General features: G+C 46.2%; 5 non-coding genes and 2 pseudogenes across 5 annotated transcripts; all 7 read left to right on the forward strand.

Annotated features, from left to right (window-relative positions):
- Positions 1-2,089: 2,089 nt before the first annotated feature.
- On the forward strand, positions 2,090-2,280 carry LOC130306961 (U2 spliceosomal RNA). Its single transcript, XR_008856235.1, has one exon. It is a non-coding gene; the product is annotated as a U2 spliceosomal RNA (small nuclear RNA).
- A 2,089-nt stretch (positions 2,281-4,369) lies between these two features.
- On the forward strand, positions 4,370-4,529 carry LOC130306984 (U2 spliceosomal RNA; annotated as a pseudogene).
- Positions 4,530-5,221: 692 nt separating this feature from the next.
- Positions 5,222-5,402, forward strand: LOC130306983 (U2 spliceosomal RNA; annotated as a pseudogene).
- Positions 5,403-7,487: 2,085 nt separating this feature from the next.
- On the forward strand, positions 7,488-7,678 carry LOC130306962 (U2 spliceosomal RNA). The gene has a single exon (XR_008856236.1). It is a non-coding gene; the product is annotated as a U2 spliceosomal RNA (small nuclear RNA).
- Positions 7,679-9,768: 2,090 nt separating this feature from the next.
- LOC130306963 (U2 spliceosomal RNA) lies at positions 9,769-9,959 on the forward strand. The gene has a single exon (XR_008856237.1). It is a non-coding gene; the product is annotated as a U2 spliceosomal RNA (small nuclear RNA).
- A 2,087-nt stretch (positions 9,960-12,046) lies between these two features.
- LOC130306964 (U2 spliceosomal RNA) lies at positions 12,047-12,237 on the forward strand. The gene has a single exon (XR_008856238.1). It is a non-coding gene; the product is annotated as a U2 spliceosomal RNA (small nuclear RNA).
- Positions 12,238-14,320: 2,083 nt separating this feature from the next.
- On the forward strand, positions 14,321-14,511 carry LOC130306965 (U2 spliceosomal RNA). Its single transcript, XR_008856239.1, has one exon. It is a non-coding gene; the product is annotated as a U2 spliceosomal RNA (small nuclear RNA).
- Positions 14,512-15,994: the final 1,483 nt, after the last annotated feature.

A 15,994-nucleotide genomic window follows, 5' to 3' on the forward strand; every position in this document is an offset into this window, starting at 1 on the left:
CCTTACAGGGTTAAAAAGAAAGATTCCTACTTTCATTGCTACCTGCTTGCTGGCTAGCCAGCTAGCCAGCCCTGTGGGCCTTGCTGCTGCTGCTGCTGCTGCTGCAGCCAAAAAACAAAAGGTGGTGCTGCTGCTGCTTCTGCTGCTTCTGCTTGTGTCTGGCCGCTGTTGGAGCGTCCAGGCACAGGACTTCTGCTGCTGCTGACTAAATGGCCTCCTTAATTGGATCATTTGAGTAGCCAGCACACCTGTGCAGGTAGGGCATGACATGATAGGCAGCTGCCTTGATAGCGGGTGGGTGCTGAATGTTCCTAATTGACAAAATAAGATTAATGCTTATGAAGAAATATAAAATCTCATCCCTTCCCCAATATCGCGCCACACCCCTACCCCTTAATTCCCTGGTTGAACTTGATGGACATATGTCTTTTTTCGACCGTACTAACTATGTAACTATGTAACATAACATGGGGGGGTCTCCTGGCTGTTCACACAGGTGTGTCATTGCTGTACATTGACCATGCATTGCTTCTGTGGTATTGCAAAGGCAAAGACAAATGCTTCCAGCCATCCATTGCACTAATGGATTGGTCATCAGCTGGCTGTCTATGTCCCGCATCAATATAGACCAAAGTACAGAGGGTTAGGCTATGCTATAGTGCACCTACCTGATGCATCAGAAGGTGCGAGGCCCTTGCTAAATTCTGTGCACAGACTTTGAGATCTATGCTTTAGACTGTATCTAAACCTGCTCCAACATGGACTGACATTCTGGCCTACTTTCAGCCGATGCGACTTGTCTGTCGCTGAACAGTCGCTTTTTATGTATTCAGCACCTATGTATAATGTTGTAAAAATGCTCTAGAAGCTAAAGTCGCAGAAATGTCACACATATTTGGCCTGCAACTTTCTGTGCGACAAATTCAGACAGGAAAAATCAGTATAAATCCTTAGAAAATTATCCCCCAGTGTCTCCATCTGCTGGCGGTATTGAATAAGCATTGCTGCACTGATGGGGTATGCATTAGACGAAAAAAAAGAAGAAAAAGAAGAATAATACGCCCAGAAAAGAGGCGAAAAGGAGAAAAACGTAAAAAAACGTGAAAAAAAAGTAAGAGGAAGAGAAGGGAAAAAAAGGTGGAAATGGGTTTAAAAGTGATTTCGGCGGAGAAATATATATATATATATATATATATATATATATATATATATATATACGCGCACACACACACATATATATAAACGTATTCTCCGTTGAGATATTGCAGCCGCTGCTGTGTCCAGGCCCAGGAGCCTTAGCACTGTGCTGTGATGTCACTCAATACCACTGACATCACTAGGTGTAAACAACATCTCTCCTTTGCTGTGTATGTGACTATGGAGCTGTTTGGTGATGTCGTCTATTATGGCCTTCATAGAAGCAACAGGAGATTGTTGCATCCATCTAGAACCCTCAGAACTACAGTGCTATGATGTCACTCACTTCCACAGGCCTTGCAGAGTGTAAACAACAACAACCCAGCTTTGTTGTGTATGTAACCATAGGGATTGTGATGTCACCTAGAACCTTCACAGCAGCGACAGCTTTATGAGGAGCATCAGCACTGCTCTGCCTGAGCAGAACCATCACCGCCATAGGTTGTCAAATAACCCGGATTTAACCCACACAGGTAAGTCCAATGGGGTGCAGGCATGTCCTCTATGCTTACAGCTTCCCGTGGGTGTTGGTTTGATACCGTTTGGGGACAGCCAAGGAGGCATCTGCAGGCAACAAAGGTAGGTGTGTGCTTGTGTGTGTGTTTCCTATGCAGATCCTAAGCCCAGTGTCACATGCAAGTAGGAGGAGTAAGAAGGGTTCCTGGCAAATCCGGGTTATGGATTGCATTTAAAAAGGCCCCGTGGGAGTGCAATGGGCCCCTGTCTTGCTGCTTAGCAATAATGGTATGGGTTTAGGTTCTGCTGTGTGTACTGGTGGTTGACTGCCCCCCAGCCCAGAGTGTGCATGGAAAATTGTCTGGCAGCCTCCCTGACAGCAAGCAGTGATAGTGCCCATGAAGGGGACCTTGTTGGGCCCGCCCCTTTCACGGTTATCGCTTCTCGGCCTTTTGGCTAAGATCAAGTGTAGTATCTGTTCTTATCAGTTTAATATCTGATACGTCCCCTATCTGGGGACCATATATTAAATGGATTTTTGAGAACGGGGGCCGATTTCGAAGCTTGCTTCCGTCGCCCTATGCATTGACCCGATATGGCAGTATCTTCGGGTACAGTGCACCACCCCCTTACAGGGTTAAAAAGAAAGATTCCTACTTTCATTGCTACCTGCTTGCTGGCTAGCCAGCTAGCCAGCCCTGTGGGCCTTGCTGCTGCTGCTGCTGCTGCTGCAGCCAAAAAACAAAAGGTGGTGCTGCTGCTGCTTCTGCTGCTTCTGCTTGTGTCTGGCCGCTGTTGGAGCGTCCAGGCACAGGACTTCTGCTGCTGCTGACTAAATGGCCTCCTTAATTGGATCATTTGAGTAGCCAGCACACCTGTGCAGGTAGGGCATGACATGATAGGCAGCTGCCTTGATAGCGGGTGGGTGCTGAATGTTCCTAATTGACAAAATAAGATTAATGCTTATGAAGAAATATAAAATCTCATCCCTTCCCCAATATCGCGCCACACCCCTACCCCTTAATTCCCTGGTTGAACTTGATGGACATATGTCTTTTTTCGACCGTACTAACTATGTAACTATGTAACATAACATGGGGGGGTCTCCTGGCTGTTCACACAGGTGTGTCATTGCTGTACATTGACCATGCATTGCTTCTGTGGTATTGCAAAGGCAAAGACAAATGCTTCCAGCCATCCATTGCACTAATGGATTGGTCATCAGCTGGCTGTCTATGTCCCGCATCAATATAGACCAAAGTACAGAGGGTTAGGCTATGCTATAGTGCACCTACCTGATGCATCAGAAGGTGCGAGGCCCTTGCTAAATTCTGTGCACAGACTTTGAGATCTATGCTTTAGACTGTATCTAAACCTGCTCCAACATGGACTGACATTCTGGCCTACTTTCAGCCGATGCGACTTGTCTGTCGCTGAACAGTCGCTTTTTATGTATTCAGCACCTATGTATAATGTTGTAAAAATGCTCTAGAAGCTAAAGTCGCAGAAATGTCACACATATTTGGCCTGCAACTTTCTGTGCGACAAATTCAGACAGGAAAAATCAGTATAAATCCTTAGAAAATTATCCCCCAGTGTCTCCATCTGCTGGCGGTATTGAATAAGCATTGCTGCACTGATGGGGTATGCATTAGACGAAAAAAAAGAAGAAAAAGAAGAATAATACGCCCAGAAAAGAGGCGAAAAGGAGAAAAACGTAAAAAAACGTGAAAAAAAAGTAAGAGGAAGAGAAGGGAAAAAAAGGTGGAAATGGGTTTAAAAGTGATTTCGGCGGAGAAATATATATATATATATATATATATATATATATATATATATATATACGCGCACACACACACATATATATAAACGTATTCTCCGTTGAGATATTGCAGCCGCTGCTGTGTCCAGGCCCAGGAGCCTTAGCACTGTGCTGTGATGTCACTCAATACCACTGACATCACTAGGTGTAAACAACATCTCTCCTTTGCTGTGTATGTGACTATGGAGCTGTTTGGTGATGTCGTCTATTATGGCCTTCATAGAAGCAACAGGAGATTGTTGCATCCATCTAGAACCCTCAGAACTACAGTGCTATGATGTCACTCACTTCCACAGGCCTTGCAGAGTGTAAACAACAACAACCCAGCTTTGTTGTGTATGTAACCATAGGGATTGTGATGTCACCTAGAACCTTCACAGCAGCGACAGCTTTATGAGGAGCATCAGCACTGCTCTGCCTGAGCAGAACCATCACCGCCATAGGTTGTCAAATAACCCGGATTTAACCCACACAGGTAAGTCCAATGGGGTGCAGGCATGTCCTCTATGCTTACAGCTTCCCGTGGGTGTTGGTTTGATACCGTTTGGGGACAGCCAAGGAGGCATCTGCAGGCAACAAAGGTAGGTGTGTGCTTGTGTGTGTGTTTCCTATGCAGATCCTAAGCCCAGTGTCACATGCAAGTAGGAGGAGTAAGAAGGGTTCCTGGCAAATCCGGGTTATGGATTGCATTTAAAAAGGCCCCGTGGGAGTGCAATGGGCCCCTGTCTTGCTGCTTAGCAATAATGGTATGGGTTTAGGTTCTGCTGTGTGTACTGGTGGTTGACTGCCCCCCAGCCCAGAGTGTGCATGGAAAATTGTCTGGCAGCCTCCCTGACAGCAAGCAGTGATAGTGCCCATGAAGGGGACCTTGTTGGGCCCGCCCCTTTCACGGTTATCGCTTCTCGGCCTTTTGGCTAAGATCAAGTGTAGTATCTGTTCTTATCAGTTTTCATGCTGGTGGGGATGGGTGCTGCATGGAGGATGCAGGTGTACCGGGGCTTTCCGGGGCTGGTTCTGAGGAATCAGCTCGACGGCTGCCCCGATGTGACCTGTTCCCTCCGGGTCTCGCCATGAGGCTGAGAGGGTCTAGAGCCGAGGTACTTTTGTGCCTCGGGGAGTGGTGACCCCGAGGTGCCGAAACTCACTGGGAGAATAGGCTCACTGAGTTGAAGCACGGGCACCATAATCTCTTCACCTTGTGGCACTCACCTCTTGATTCCCGGCCTTCTGGCTAGGATCAGAGAAATTTTTATAGATCCGGCCGGATGTCCGGGCAGTATATCTGCACACATTCACTTATTTATTTATTTTTTGTCTCACTGTGTCACTTTTTGCGTGTTGTGTGTTCACAGGATTTGTCAGGATGCGGTAGCCCTTCTGGGTGTCCCTCCTGGCGGTCTAGGGGAGGTGTGTGTGGCCATTAGGTTCCGCACCTCCCTGCAAACACCCCGGGTACTCCTGCTTCGCAGGGTACCTACCGTAATCGGCTCTGCGGGCAGATACCTTGGCTAACGCCAAGGGGGATGCCGGGAGCATTTGTGGTCTCCTAGTAGCTTCGGCGAAAAGGGACATCGAACCTGGAACCTCGCAGGTACCTTTTGGTCTGGAGGCGAAGGGTAAGGTTTGTTGGGGGGCCTCTCTCCTATCGGAGAAGGGCTTGCGATAGACCGCATCCTTTGTGCACGTTTTTTTAGTGTAACACGTTTGCACTTTTTCTTGCACTTTGGGTGAATCGAAAGCACGTTCCTCGGCTTTAGATAAAAAAAAAAAAAAATCTGTTCTTATCAGTTTAATATCTGATACGTCCCCTATCTGGGGACCATATATTAAATGGATTTTTGAGAACGGGGGCCGATTTCGAAGCTTGCTTCCGTCGCCCTATGCATTGACCCGATATGGCAGTATCTTCGGGTACAGTGCACCACCCCCTTACAGGGTTAAAAAGAAAGATTCCTACTTTCATTGCTACCTGCTTGCTGGCTAGCCAGCTAGCCAGCCCTGTGGGCCTTGCTGCTGCTGCTGCTGCTGCTGCAGCCAAAAAACAAAAGGTGGTGCTGCTGCTGCTTCTGCTGCTTCTGCTTGTGTCTGGCCGCTGTTGGAGCGTCCAGGCACAGGACTTCTGCTGCTGCTGACTAAATGGCCTCCTTAATTGGATCATTTGAGTAGCCAGCACACCTGTGCAGGTAGGGCATGACATGATAGGCAGCTGCCTTGATAGCGGGTGGGTGCTGAATGTTCCTAATTGACAAAATAAGATTAATGCTTATGAAGAAATATAAAATCTCATCCCTTCCCCAATATCGCGCCACACCCCTACCCCTTAATTCCCTGGTTGAACTTGATGGACATATGTCTTTTTTCGACCGTACTAACTATGTAACTATGTAACATAACATGGGGGGGTCTCCTGGCTGTTCACACAGGTGTGTCATTGCTGTACATTGACCATGCATTGCTTCTGTGGTATTGCAAAGGCAAAGACAAATGCTTCCAGCCATCCATTGCACTAATGGATTGGTCATCAGCTGGCTGTCTATGTCCCGCATCAATATAGACCAAAGTACAGAGGGTTAGGCTATGCTATAGTGCACCTACCTGATGCATCAGAAGGTGCGAGGCCCTTGCTAAATTCTGTGCACAGACTTTGAGATCTATGCTTTAGACTGTATCTAAACCTGCTCCAACATGGACTGACATTCTGGCCTACTTTCAGCCGATGCGACTTGTCTGTCGCTGAACAGTCGCTTTTTATGTATTCAGCACCTATGTATAATGTTGTAAAAATGCTCTAGAAGCTAAAGTCGCAGAAATGTCACACATATTTGGCCTGCAACTTTCTGTGCGACAAATTCAGACAGGAAAAATCAGTATAAATCCTTAGAAAATTATCCCCCAGTGTCTCCATCTGCTGGCGGTATTGAATAAGCATTGCTGCACTGATGGGGTATGCATTAGACGAAAAAAAAGAAGAAAAAGAAGAATAATACGCCCAGAAAAGAGGCGAAAAGGAGAAAAACGTAAAAAAACTTGAAAAAAAAGTAAGAGGAAGAGAAGGGAAAAAAAGGTGGAAATGGGTTTAAAAGTGATTTCGGCGGAGAAATATATATATATATATATATATATATATATATATATATATACGCGCACACACACACATATATATAAACGTATTCTCCGTTGAGATATTGCAGCCGCTGCTGTGTCCAGGCCCAGGAGCCTTAGCACTGTGCTGTGATGTCACTCAATACCACTGACATCACTAGGTGTAAACAACATCTCTCCTTTGCTGTGTATGTGACTATGGAGCTGTTTGGTGATGTCGTCTATTATGGCCTTCATAGAAGCAACAGGAGATTGTTGCATCCATCTAGAACCCTCAGAACTACAGTGCTATGATGTCACTCACTTCCACAGGCCTTGCAGAGTGTAAACAACAACAACCCAGCTTTGTTGTGTATGTAACCATAGGGATTGTGATGTCACCTAGAACCTTCACAGCAGCGACAGCTTTATGAGGAGCATCAGCACTGCTCTGCCTGAGCAGAACCATCACCGCCATAGGTTGTCAAATAACCCGGATTTAACCCACACAGGTAAGTCCAATGGGGTGCAGGCATGTCCTCTATGCTTACAGCTTCCCGTGGGTGTTGGTTTGATACCGTTTGGGGACAGCCAAGGAGGCATCTGCAGGCAACAAAGGTAGGTGTGTGCTTGTGTGTGTGTTTCCTATGCAGATCCTAAGCCCAGTGTCACATGCAAGTAGGAGGAGTAAGAAGGGTTCCTGGCAAATCCGGGTTATGGATTGCATTTAAAAAGGCCCCGTGGGAGTGCAATGGGCCCCTGTCTTGCTGCTTAGCAATAATGGTATGGGTTTAGGTTCTGCTGTGTGTACTGGTGGTTGACTGCCCCCCAGCCCAGAGTGTGCATGGAAAATTGTCTGGCAGCCTCCCTGACAGCAAGCAGTGATAGTGCCCATGAAGGGGACCTTGTTGGGCCCGCCCCTTTCACGGTTATCGCTTCTCGGCCTTTTGGCTAAGATCAAGTGTAGTATCTGTTCTTATCAGTTTAATATCTGATACGTCCCCTATCTGGGGACCATATATTAAATGGATTTTTGAGAACGGGGGCCGATTTCGAAGCTTGCTTCCGTCGCCCTATGCATTGACCCGATATGGCAGTATCTTCGGGTACAGTGCACCACCCCCTTACAGGGTTAAAAAGAAAGATTCCTACTTTCATTGCTACCTGCTTGCTGGCTAGCCAGCTAGCCAGCCCTGTGGGCCTTGCTGCTGCTGCTGCTGCTGCTGCAGCCAAAAAACAAAAGGTGGTGCTGCTGCTGCTTCTGCTGCTTCTGCTTGTGTCTGGCCGCTGTTGGAGCGTCCAGGCACAGGACTTCTGCTGCTGCTGACTAAATGGCCTCCTTAATTGGATCATTTGAGTAGCCAGCACACCTGTGCAGGTAGGGCATGACATGATAGGCAGCTGCCTTGATAGCGGGTGGGTGCTGAATGTTCCTAATTGACAAAATAAGATTAATGCTTATGAAGAAATATAAAATCTCATCCCTTCCCCAATATCGCGCCACACCCCTACCCCTTAATTCCCTGGTTGAACTTGATGGACATATGTCTTTTTTCGACCGTACTAACTATGTAACTATGTAACATAACATGGGGGGGTCTCCTGGCTGTTCACACAGGTGTGTCATTGCTGTACATTGACCATGCATTGCTTCTGTGGTATTGCAAAGGCAAAGACAAATGCTTCCAGCCATCCATTGCACTAATGGATTGGTCATCAGCTGGCTGTCTATGTCCCGCATCAATATAGACCAAAGTACAGAGGGTTAGGCTATGCTATAGTGCACCTACCTGATGCATCAGAAGGTGCGAGGCCCTTGCTAAATTCTGTGCACAGACTTTGAGATCTATGCTTTAGACTGTATCTAAACCTGCTCCAACATGGACTGACATTCTGGCCTACTTTCAGCCGATGCGACTTGTCTGTCGCTGAACAGTCGCTTTTTATGTATTCAGCACCTATGTATAATGTTGTAAAAATGCTCTAGAAGCTAAAGTCACAGAAATGTCACACATATTTGGCCTGCAACTTTCTGTGCGACAAATTCAGACAGGAAAAATCAGTATAAATCCTTAGAAAATTATCCCCCAGTGTCTCCATCTGCTGGCGGTATTGAATAAGCATTGCTGCACTGATGGGGTATGCATTAGACGAAAAAAAAGAAGAAAAAGAAGAATAATACGCCCAGAAAAGAGGCGAAAAGGAGAAAAACGTAAAAAAACGTGAAAAAAAAGTAAGAGGAAGAGAAGGGAAAAAAAGGTGGAAATGGGTTTAAAAGTGATTTCGGCGGAGAATATATATATATATATATATATATATATATATATATATATATATATACGCGCACACACACACATATATATAAACGTATTCTCCGTTGAGATATTGCAGCCGCTGCTGTGTCCAGGCCCAGGAGCCTTAGCACTGTGCTGTGATGTCACTCAATACCACTGACATCACTAGGTGTAAACAACATCTCTCCTTTGCTGTGTATGTGACTATGGAGCTGTTTGGTGATGTCGTCTATTATGGCCTTCATAGAAGCAACAGGAGATTGTTGCATCCATCTAGAACCCTCAGAACTACAGTGCTATGATGTCACTCACTTCCACAGGCCTTGCAGAGTGTAAACAACAACAACCCAGCTTTGTTGTGTATGTAACCATAGGGATTGTGATGTCACCTAGAACCTTCACAGCAGCGACAGCTTTATGAGGAGCATCAGCACTGCTCTGCCTGAGCAGAACCATCACCGCCATAGGTTGTCAAATAACCCGGATTTAACCCACACAGGTAAGTCCAATGGGGTGCAGGCATGTCCTCTATGCTTACAGCTTCCCGTGGGTGTTGGTTTGATACCATTTGGGGACAGCCAAGGAGGCATCTGCAGGCAACAAAGGTAGGTGTGTGCTTGTGTGTGTGTTTCCTATGCAGATCCTAAGCCCAGTGTCACATGCAAGTAGGAGGAGTAAGAAGGGTTCCTGGCAAATCCGGGTTATGGATTGCATTTAAAAAGGCCCCGTGGGAGTGCAATGGGCCCCTGTCTTGCTGCTTAGCAATAATGGTATGGGTTTAGGTTCTGCTGTGTGTACTGGTGGTTGACTGCCCCCCAGCCCAGAGTGTGCATGGAAAATTGTCTGGCAGCCTCCCTGACAGCAAGCAGTGATAGTGCCCATGAAGGGGACCTTGTTGGGCCCGCCCCTTTCACGGTTATCGCTTCTCGGCCTTTTGGCTAAGATCAAGTGTAGTATCTGTTCTTATCAGTTTAATATCTGATACGTCCCCTATCTGGGGACCATATATTAAATGGATTTTTGAGAACGGGGGCCGATTTCGAAGCTTGCTTCCGTCGCCCTATGCATTGACCCGATATGGCAGTATCTTCGGGTACAGTGCACCACCCCCTTACAGGGTTAAAAAGAAAGATTCCTACTTTCATTGCTACCTGCTTGCTGGCTAGCCAGCTAGCCAGCCCTGTGGGCCTTGCTGCTGCTGCTGCTGCTGCTGCAGCCAAAAAACAAAAGGTGGTGCTGCTGCTGCTTCTGCTGCTTCTGCTTGTGTCTGGCCGCTGTTGGAGCGTCCAGGCACAGGACTTCTGCTGCTGCTGACTAAATGGCCTCCTTAATTGGATCATTTGAGTAGCCAGCACACCTGTGCAGGTAGGGCATGACATGATAGGCAGCTGCCTTGATAGCGGGTGGGTGCTGAATGTTCCTAATTGACAAAATAAGATTAATGCTTATGAAGAAATATAAAATCTCATCCCTTCCCCAATATCGCGCCACACCCCTACCCCTTAATTCCCTGGTTGAACTTGATGGACATATGTCTTTTTTCGACCGTACTAACTATGTAACTATGTAACATAACATGGGGGGGTCTCCTGGCTGTTCACACAGGTGTGTCATTGCTGTACATTGACCATGCATTGCTTCTGTGGTATTGCAAAGGCAAAGACAAATGCTTCCAGCCATCCATTGCACTAATGGATTGGTCATCAGCTGGCTGTCTATGTCCCGCATCAATATAGACCAAAGTACAGAGGGTTAGGCTATGCTATAGTGCACCTACCTGATGCATCAGAAGGTGCGAGGCCCTTGCTAAATTCTGTGCACAGACTTTGAGATCTATGCTTTAGACTGTATCTAAACCTGCTCCAACATGGACTGACATTCTGGCCTACTTTCAGCCGATGCGACTTGTCTGTCGCTGAACAGTCGCTTTTTATGTATTCAGCACCTATGTATAATGTTGTAAAAATGCTCTAGAAGCTAAAGTCGCAGAAATGTCACACATATTTGGCCTGCAACTTTCTGTGCGACAAATTCAGACAGGAAAAATCAGTATAAATCCTTAGAAAATTATCCCCCAGTGTCTCCATCTGCTGGCGGTATTGAATAAGCATTGCTGCACTGATGGGGTATGCATTAGACGAAAAAAAAGAAGAAAAAGAAGAATAATACGCCCAGAAAAGAGGCGAAAAGGAGAAAAACGTAAAAAAACGTGAAAAAAAAGTAAGAGGAAGAGAAGGGAAAAAAAGGTGGAAATGGGTTTAAAAGTGATTTCGGCGGAGAAATATATATATATATATATATATATATATATATATATATATATACGCGCACACACACACATATATATAAACGTATTCTCCGTTGAGATATTGCAGCCGCTGCTGTGTCCAGGCCCAGGAGCCTTAGCACTGTGCTGTGATGTCACTCAATACCACTGACATCACTAGGTGTAAACAACATCTCTCCTTTGCTGTGTATGTGACTATGGAGCTGTTTGGTGATGTCGTCTATTATGGCCTTCATAGAAGCAACAGGAGATTGTTGCATCCATCTAGAACCCTCAGAACTACAGTGCTATGATGTCACTCACTTCCACAGGCCTTGCAGAGTGTAAACAACAACAACCCAGCTTTGTTGTGTATGTAACCATAGGGATTGTGATGTCACCTAGAACCTTCACAGCAGCGACAGCTTTATGAGGAGCATCAGCACTGCTCTGCCTGAGCAGAACCATCACCGCCATAGGTTGTCAAATAACCCGGATTTAACCCACACAGGTAAGTCCAATGGGGTGCAGGCATGTCCTCTATGCTTACAGCTTCCCGTGGGTGTTGGTTTGATACCGTTTGGGGACAGCCAAGGAGGCATCTGCAGGCAACAAAGGTAGGTGTGTGCTTGTGTGTGTGTTTCCTATGCAGATCCTAAGCCCAGTGTCACATGCAAGTAGGAGGAGTAAGAAGGGTTCCTGGCAAATCCGGGTTATGGATTGCATTTAAAAAGGCCCCGTGGGAGTGCAATGGGCCCCTGTCTTGCTGCTTAGCAATAATGGTATGGGTTTAGGTTCTGCTGTGTGTACTGGTGGTTGACTGCCCCCCAGCCCAGAGTGTGCATGGAAAATTGTCTGGCAGCCTCCCTGACAGCAAGCAGTGATAGTGCCCATGAAGGGGACCTTGTTGGGCCCGCCCCTTTCACGGTTATCGCTTCTCGGCCTTTTGGCTAAGATCAAGTGTAGTATCTGTTCTTATCAGTTTAATATCTGATACGTCCCCTATCTGGGGACCATATATTAAATGGATTTTTGAGAACGGGGGCCGATTTCGAAGCTTGCTTCCGTCGCCCTATGCATTGACCCGATATGGCAGTATCTTCGGGTACAGTGCACCACCCCCTTACAGGGTTAAAAAGAAAGATTCCTACTTTCATTGCTACCTGCTTGCTGGCTAGCCAGCTAGCCAGCCCTGTGGGCCTTGCTGCTGCTGCTGCTGCTGCTGCAGCCAAAAAACAAAAGGTGGTGCTGCTGCTGCTTCTGCTGCTTCTGCTTGTGTCTGGCCGCTGTTGGAGCGTCCAGGCACAGGACTTCTGCTGCTGCTGACTAAATGGCCTCCTTAATTGGATCATTTGAGTAGCCAGCACACCTGTGCAGGTAGGGCATGACATGATAGGCAGCTGCCTTGATAGCGGGTGGGTGCTGAATGTTCCTAATTGACAAAATAAGATTAATGCTTATGAAGAAATATAAAATCTCATCCCTTCCCCAATATCGCGCCACACCCCTACCCCTTAATTCCCTGGTTGAACTTGATGGACATATGTCTTTTTTCGACCGTACTAACTATGTAACTATGTAACATAACATGGGGGGGTCTCCTGGCTGTTCACACAGGTGTGTCATTGCTGTACATTGACCATGCATTGCTTCTGTGGTATTGCAAAGGCAAAGACAAATGCTTCCAGCCATCCATTGCACTAATGGATTGGTCATCAGCTGGCTGTCTATGTCCCGCATCAATATAGACCAAAGTACAGAGGGTTAGGCTATGCTATAGTGCACCTACCTGATGCATCAGAAGGTGCGAGGCCCTTGCTAAATTCTGTGCACAGACTTTGAGATCTATGCTTTAGACTGTATCTAAACCTGCTCCAACATGGACTGACATTCTGGCCTACTTTCAGCCGATGCGACTTGTCTGTCGCTGAACAGTCGCTTTTTATGTATTCAGCACCTATGTATAATGTTGTAAAAATGCTCTAGAAGCTAAAGTCGCAGAAATGTCACACATATTTGGCCTGCAACTTTCTGTGCGACAAATTCAGACAGGAAAAATCAGTATAAATCCTTAGAAAATTATCCCCCAGTGTCTCCATCTGCTGGCGGTATTGAATAAGCATTGCTGCACTGATGGGGTATGCATTAGACGAAAAAAAAGAAGAAAAAGAAGAATAATACGCCCAGAAAAGAGGCGAAAAGGAGAAAAACGTAAAAAAACGTGAAAAAAAAGTAAGAGGAAGAGAAGGGAAAAAAAGGTGGAAATGGGTTTAAAAGTGATTTCGGCGGAGAAATATATATATATATATATATATATATATATATATATATATACGCGCACACACACACATATATAAACGTATTCTCCGTTGAGATATTGCAGCCGCTGCTGTGTCCAGGCCCAGGAGCCTTAGCACTGTGCTGTGATGTCACTCAATACCACTGACATCACTAGGTGTAAACAACATCTCTCCTTTGCTGTGTATGTGACTATGGAGCTGTTTGGTGATGTCGTCTATTATGGCCTTCATAGAAGCAACAGGAGATTGTTGCATCCATCTAGAACCCTCAGAACTACAGTGCTATGATGTCACTCACTTCCACAGGCCTTGCAGAGTGTAAACAACAACAACCCAGCTTTGTTGTGTATGTAACCATAGGGATTGTGATGTCACCTAGAACCTTCACAGCAGCGACAGCTTTATGAGGAGCATCAGCACTGCTCTGCCTGAGCAGAACCATCACCGCCATAGGTTGTCAAATAACCCGGATTTAACCCACACAGGTAAGTCCAATGGGGTGCAGGCATGTCCTCTATGCTTACAGCTTCCCGTGGGTGTTGGTTTGATACCGTTTGGGGACAGCCAAGGAGGCATCTCCAGGCAACAAAGGTAGGTGTGTGCTTGTGTGTGTGTTTCCTATGCAGATCCTAAGCCCAGTGTCACATGCAAGTAGGAGGAGTAAGAAGGGTTCCTGGCAAATCCGGGTTATGGATTGCATTTAAAAAGGCCCCGTGGGAGTGCAATGGGCCCCTGTCTTGCTGCTTAGCAATAATGGTATGGGTTTAGGTTCTGCTGTGTGTACTGGTGGTTGACTGCCCCCCAGCCCAGAGTGTGCATGGAAAATTGTCTGGCAGCCTCCCTGACAGCAAGCAGTGATAGTGCCCATGAAGGGGACCTTGTTGGGCCCGCCCCTTTCACGGTTATCGCTTCTCGGCCTTTTGGCTAAGATCAAGTGTAGTATCTGTTCTTATCAGTTTAATATCTGATACGTCCCCTATCTGGGGACCATATATTAAATGGATTTTTGAGAACGGGGGCCGATTTCGAAGCTTGCTTCCGTCGCCCTATGCATTGACCCGATATGGCAGTATCTTCGGGTACAGTGCACCACCCCCTTACAGGGTTAAAAAGAAAGATTCCTACTTTCATTGCTACCTGCTTGCTGGCTAGCCAGCTAGCCAGCCCTGTGGGCCTTGCTGCTGCTGCTGCTGCTGCTGCAGCCAAAAAACAAAAGGTGGTGCTGCTGCTGCTTCTGCTGCTTCTGCTTGTGTCTGGCCGCTGTTGGAGCGTCCAGGCACAGGACTTCTGCTGCTGCTGACTAAATGGCCTCCTTAATTGGATCATTTGAGTAGCCAGCACACCTGTGCAGGTAGGGCATGACATGATAGGCAGCTGCCTTGATAGCGGGTGGGTGCTGAATGTTCCTAATTGACAAAATAAGATTAATGCTTATGAAGAAATATAAAATCTCATCCCTTCCCCAATATCGCGCCACACCCCTACCCCTTAATTCCCTGGTTGAACTTGATGGACATATGTCTTTTTTCGACCGTACTAACTATGTAACTATGTAACATAACATGGGGGGGTCTCCTGGCTGTTCACACAGGTGTGTCATTGCTGTACATTGACCATGCATTGCTTCTGTGGTATTGCAAAGGCAAAGACAAATGCTTCCAGCCATCCATTGCACTAATGGATTGGTCATCAGCTGGCTGTCTATGTCCCGCATCAATATAGACCAAAGTACAGAGGGTTAGGCTATGCTATAGTGCACCTACCTGATGCATCAGAAGGTGCGAGGCCCTTGCTAAATTCTGTGCACAGACTTTGAGATCTATGCTTTAGACTGTATCTAAACCTGCTCCAACATGGACTGACATTCTGGCCTACTTTCAGCCGATGCGACTTGTCTGTCGCTGAACAGTCGCTTTTTATGTATTCAGCACCTATGTATAATGTTGTAAAAATGCTCTAGAAGCTAAAGTCGCAGAAATGTCACACATATTTGGCCTGCAACTTTCTGTGCGACAAATTCAGACAGGAAAAATCAGTATAAATCCTTAGAAAATTATCCCCCAGTGTCTCCATCTGCTGGCGGTATTGAATAAGCATTGCTGCACTGATGGGGTATGCATTAGACGAAAAAAAAGAAGAAAAAGAAGAATAATACGCCCAGAAAAGAGGCGAAAAGGAGAAAAACGTAAAAAAACGTGAAAAAAAAGTAAGAGGAAGAGAAGGGAAAAAAAGGTGGAAATGGGTTTAAAAGTGATTTCGGCGGAGAATATATATATATATATATATATATATATATATATATATACGCGCACACACACACATATATATAAACGTATTCTCCGTTGAGATATTGCAGCCGCTGCTGTGTCCAGGCCCAGGAGCCTTAGCACTGTGCTGTGATGTCACTCAATACCACTGACATCACTAGGTGTAAACAACATCTCTCCTTTGCTGTGTATGTGACTATGGAGCTGTTTGGTGATGTCGTCTATTATGGCCTTCATAGAAGCAACAGGAGATTGTTGCATCCATCTAGAACCCTCAGAACTACAGTGCTATGATGTCACTCACTTCCACA

This window comes from Hyla sarda, unplaced genomic scaffold, assembly GCF_029499605.1.
Source record: "Hyla sarda isolate aHylSar1 unplaced genomic scaffold, aHylSar1.hap1 scaffold_1413, whole genome shotgun sequence".
NCBI lineage: Eukaryota > Metazoa > Chordata > Amphibia > Anura > Hylidae > Hyla > Hyla sarda.